Source organism: Lithobates pipiens, unplaced genomic scaffold, assembly GCF_037356315.1.
Source record: "Lithobates pipiens isolate NorthernLeopardFrog02 unplaced genomic scaffold, aLitPip1_a1.2 Scaffold_25, whole genome shotgun sequence".
NCBI classification, from domain to species: domain Eukaryota; kingdom Metazoa; phylum Chordata; class Amphibia; order Anura; family Ranidae; genus Lithobates; species Lithobates pipiens.
Genome location: NW_027507787.1, coordinates 103,289,055 through 103,294,182, shown reverse-complemented (window position 1 = coordinate 103,294,182; position 5,128 = coordinate 103,289,055). Strand labels below are relative to the sequence as shown.

Genomic DNA, 5,128 nt, shown 5'->3' with positions numbered 1-5,128 from the left:
ATCGATCTATCCATTTTATTCAGAAGGTATGGGACTCTATACCAGAGTGATACTATCTTGTATCCTGATTCTTGATATTGGTTTGCGATGGAAGCTTTATGTACAAAGGTCAGGATCTTCCCTATCTGTTGTGGGGTAAATGTGATACCTAAGTCCCTCTCCCATTTGTGGATAAATGGTGGGGGTCGACTCCTCCTCCTGACTACTCAATAGGTTGTACAGGAGGGAGAGGGTGTGTCGCACAGGTTCCCTTTTGTGACCGATGGATTTATAGGGTGTCAGGTCTCTGGGAGTGTAGGGGGCCCTTTGTATGGCCAGAAGAAAGTGACGAAGTTGATAAGCACTAAACAAGTCAAGCGGAGGGTCAGAAAGCTCGGCGACAGTTTGCGTGGTCGGGAGCCCTCCCGAGGGCCACACCTCTCCCAGACGCTGTTTCCCCACCACTATCAACTGTCGCAGTTTCTTGTTGGTAAATCCCGGTGGGAAGTCTGGATTACCTATAACCGGAGTCATTGGTGACGGCAGGGGAGCAATGTGTGTGCAGCGGAACAACCTCCGCACAACAGCCAACGTAGCTCCCACTATGGGGTGACCTCTGAGGTCTTTTGGTAGGGAGGACAGGAGCCACGGGGAGGTCAATAGGGGAATGGAACCATCCTCAATCACCATCTCCACCCACTGCTTGTGTGGGCCATTACAATGCCAATCAACGACTCTCGCTAGCAGAGTCACGCTGTAGTATTGTCTGAGATCTGGGAGACCCAGACCCCCCTTGTCCTTTGGTCTGGCAAGCAATTGCAAATGGGCTCTGGGCGGTTTACGCGCCTAAATAAAGTCCCGGAGCAGCACCTGCAGTTGTCTGAAAAAAATTGGGGGTAACCGGATCGGTAATGTCTGTAACATGTATAAGATCCGCGGGAGGGCCGTCATTTTGAATGCATTACAGCGCCCGAACCAGGTCAGTGTTAAAGCATGCCAGTTTCCCAAATCAGATTTCAGTCTATCCAGGAGAGGGACAAAATTAAGCGGGTACAATTGCGCTAAATCCGCTGCTATGTCAACGCCCAGGTAACGTATAGATTTTTCAGCCCAGTAGAATGGAAAAGCGGAGCGGAGCCTCTTGGCCTCACCACCTGGGACCAATATATTCAATACAGCTGACTTGGCGCAATTGATTTTATAGTTTGATAGGCTGCCGTATCGCTGTAGAGACACAAGTATATTGGGAAGCAAAATGTGTGGATTGGAGACGGAAAAAATTAGATCGTCAGCGTACGCCGCAATTTTGTGGTGTGCCGAGGGCTTGGATATGCCAGTAATATTCGGGTCATTCCAAACGTGACACATAAGTGGTTCCAGTGTCAGAATAAAAATTAGGGGAGACAGAGGGCACCCCTGCCTCATCCCATTAGTGATGGGGAAAGAGTTCGAGCACCACTCGTTCACCCGTACCGCTGCCGACGGCGTGGAGTAAAGCGACATTACCCAGCTCATCATGTTGGGGCCAAGACCTATATGTTCCAGGGTGGTCTGCATAAAGTGCCAGGCCACCCTGTCAAAGGCCTTCTCCGCATCCGTTGTCAACATAAGCAAGGGCCTTCCCTGTACATGCGCCGCATGGATTAAATTGAGGACTCGGGCCGTATTGTCTCTAGCTTCCGACTTATTTTTATTTTTTTTGCTTGTTTCCCAAGGTGACCATCTTGACGTTTGTCAATAGGGTTGAAAGTGCCTGAAGAGATTGCCTACGGGCACATCACCCTGAAAGCACCCAATCTCGTTTGATGTTGGAGGCTAAAAAGAGTCGGGCCTTGTTAGTACCTGGATGGGAGACTGCCTGGGAATACCAGGTGTCATAGACTTCTTTTTATGTTGTTATGTTGTTGGCGTTGACCTGTTTTTTTTTCGCTTGTTTCCCAAAGTGACCATCTTGGTGTTTGTCAAGAGGGTTGAGAATGCCTAAAGAGATAGTAGTCACACAGGGCTCCAATGGCCTCCCCGCCCAAGGCAGACCAGCCAGTGAATCCCACGCCATCTCCTGCTCTAGCTTGACCCATAGCTTCAGTTCCCCATGCCGGTGTCTTATCACATATGGTCCCCCATCGGATAGTGTCCGCTGTGTACTGCGCATGCGCAGTACACAGCAACACAGATTCCGAAAATTGCCGAGCATGAACGCCACCTGCGCACTGAGTCCAGGTTCTATCCCCACTATCCAAGTGGACATAGAGTAAGAATATAAAAGAGCCGAGCGCAGCGAGGCCGAGCCCGAAGCGCGGCGAGCGAAGCTCGCCTGCGAGGGGCCCTCTAATATTCACAACCCTATGTCCGCTTGGATGGTGGGGCTACCACCTCCACTCACCGCGCAGGCGCCGTTCAGCTTCAGAGATTTTCCGAAGCTTCGTCTGCTCCGTACTGCGCATGCGCAGTACGGCGCGGACACTATATCATGGCCGGACAGTATATGGCAGAACATCGGCACCAGTCAACCACCGGTGTCATGTGCGTCGCTGTGTAATATAGAGCAGGGTCCGGGAAGCCAATACCTCCCCGCAATTTCGGTCGCAATAGCATTGCCCTACCAATACGCATATGTTTTCCGCGCCAGAGGAACTTGATAAAGATTGAGCGAACCGCATGAAAGAAAGTCTGGGGTATTTGAGTAGCTTTATGTACTAATGTCAGGATCTTCCCTATCTGTTGTGGGGTAAATGTGATGCCAAAGTCCCTCTCCCATTTGTGGATAAATGGTGGGGTCGACTCCTCCTCCTGACTACTTAATAGGTTGTAGAGGAGGGAGAGGGTGTGTCGCACAGGTTCCTTTTTGTGACAGATGGATTCATAGGGCGTCAGGTCTCTAGGAGTGTAGGGGGCCCTTTGTATGGCCAGAAGAAAGTGACGAAGTTGATAAGCATTAAACAAGTCAAGCGGAGGGTCAGAAAGCTCGGCGACAGTTTGCGTGGTCGGGAGCCCTCCCGAGGGCCACACGTCTCCCAGACGCTGTTTCCCCACCACTGTTAACTGTCGCAGTTTCTTGTTGGTAAATCCCGGTGGGAAGTCTGGATTACCTATAACCGGAGACATTGGTGACGGCAGGGGAGCAATGTGTGTGCAGCGGAACAACCTCCGCACAACAGCCAACGTAGCTCCCACTACGGGGTGATCTCTGAGATTTCTGTATTGTTTCAGATCTGGGAGACCCAGACCCCCCTTGTCCTTTGGTCTGGCAAGCAATTGCAAACGGGCTCTGGGCGGTTTGCGCACCCAAATAAAGTCCCGGAGCAGCACCTGCAGTTGTCTGAAAAAAATTGGGGGTAACCAGATCGGTAATGTCTGGAACAAGTATAAGATCCACGGGAGGGCCGTCATTTTGAATGCATTACAGCGCCCGAACCAGGTCAGTGTTAAAGCATGCCAGTTTCCCAAATCAGATTTCAGTCTATTCAGGAGAGGGACAAAATTAAGCGGGTACAATTGCGCCAAATCCGCTGCGATGTCAACGCCCAGGTAACGTATAGATTTTTCAGCTCAGTGGAAAAGCGGAGCGTAGCCTCTTGGCCTCACCATCCGGGACCGATATATTCAATACAGCCGACGGTGCAACTGATTTTATAGTTTGATAGGCTGCCGTATCGCCGGAGAGCCGTGAGTATATTGGGAAGCGAAATGTGTGGATTGGAGACGAAAAAAATTAGATCGTCAGCGTACGCCGCAATTTTGTGGTGTGCCGAGGGTTTGGATATGCCAGTAATATTCGGGTCATTCTGAACGTGACACATAAGTGGTTCCAGTGTCAGAATAAAAATTAGGGGAGACAGAGGGCTCCCCTGCCTCGTCCCATTAGTGATGGGGAAAGAGTCCGAGCACTCTGAAAGCACCCAATCTCATCTGATCTTGGAGGCTAAGAAGAGTCAGGCCTAGTTAGTACCTGGATGGGAGACCACCTGGCAATACCAGTTATTGTAGGCTTCTTTTTATGTTGTTGGCGTTGATTCATTTTTTTTTTTTCGCTTGTTTCCCAAGATGACCATCTTGGCATTTGTCAAGAGGGTTGAGAGTGCCCAAAGAGTTCGCTTACAGCAGCATCACCCTGAAAGAGCCCTATCTCTTCTCATCTCTGAGGCTAAGAAGGGTTGGGCCTAGTTAGTTCCTGGATGGGAGATGGCTTTGGAATACCAGGTGCTGTAGTCTTCTTTTTATGTTGTTGACATTGACCTGTTTTTTTTTCGCTTGTTTCCCAAGGTGACTATCTTGGCATTTGTCAAGAGGGTTGAGAGTGCCCAAAGAGATGCCTATGGGCACATAAGCCTGAAAGTGACCGATCTCCTCTGATCTCAGAGGCTAAACAGGGTCGGGCCTTGCTAGTACCTGGATTGGAGACCACCTGGGAATACTAGGTGCTGAAGGCTTTTTTTTATGTTGTTGGCGTTGACTTGTTTTTTTTTTTTTGTTTGTTTACCAAGGTGACCATCTTGGTGTTTGTCAAGAGGGTTGAGAGTGCCTGAAGAGCTCGCCTATGGCCACATAACCCTGAAAGCACCAGATCTCGTCTGATCTCAGAGACTAAACAGGGTCGGGCCTTGTTAATACCTGGATGGGAGACCACCTGGGAATACTAGGTGCTGTAGACTTCTTCTCATGTTGTTGGCGTTGACTTTTTTTTGTTTGTTTCCCAAGGTGATCATATTGGCGTTAGTCAAGGTTGAGAGTGCCTGAAGAAATCTCCTACGGCCACACCACCCTGAAAGAGCCCAATCTCATCTGATCTCAGAGGCTAAGCAGGGTTGGGACCAGTTTAGTACCTGGATGGGAGACCGCCTGGGATTTCCAGATGCCGTAGGCTTCTTTTTATGTTGTTGCCGTTGACCTTTTTTTTTCCGCTTGTTTCCAAGGTGACCATCTTGGTGTTTGTCAAGAGAGTTGAGAGTGCCTGAAGATATTGGCTACGGCCACATCACCCTGAATCTGTTCCATCTCGTCTGATCTTGGAGGCTAAGCAGGGTCGGGCCTGGTAAATGTCTGGAAGGGAGACCGCGTGGGAATACCAGGTGTCATAGGCTTCTTTTTTTTTTAAATATAATTTTTTCTCCAAATAGGGGAAGACGGTCCCCCGAGTACTTGATACAGG

General features: G+C 49.7%; 2 pseudogenes; both read left to right on the top strand.

The window, feature by feature from the left end:
* The first annotated feature begins 4,512 nt into the window (after nt 1-4,512).
* On the top strand, nt 4,513-4,631 carry LOC143931387 (5S ribosomal RNA; annotated as a pseudogene).
* A 92-nt stretch (nt 4,632-4,723) lies between these two features.
* LOC143931516 (5S ribosomal RNA) lies at nt 4,724-4,843 on the top strand (annotated as a pseudogene).
* The last annotated feature ends 285 nt before the right edge of the window (nt 4,844-5,128 follow it).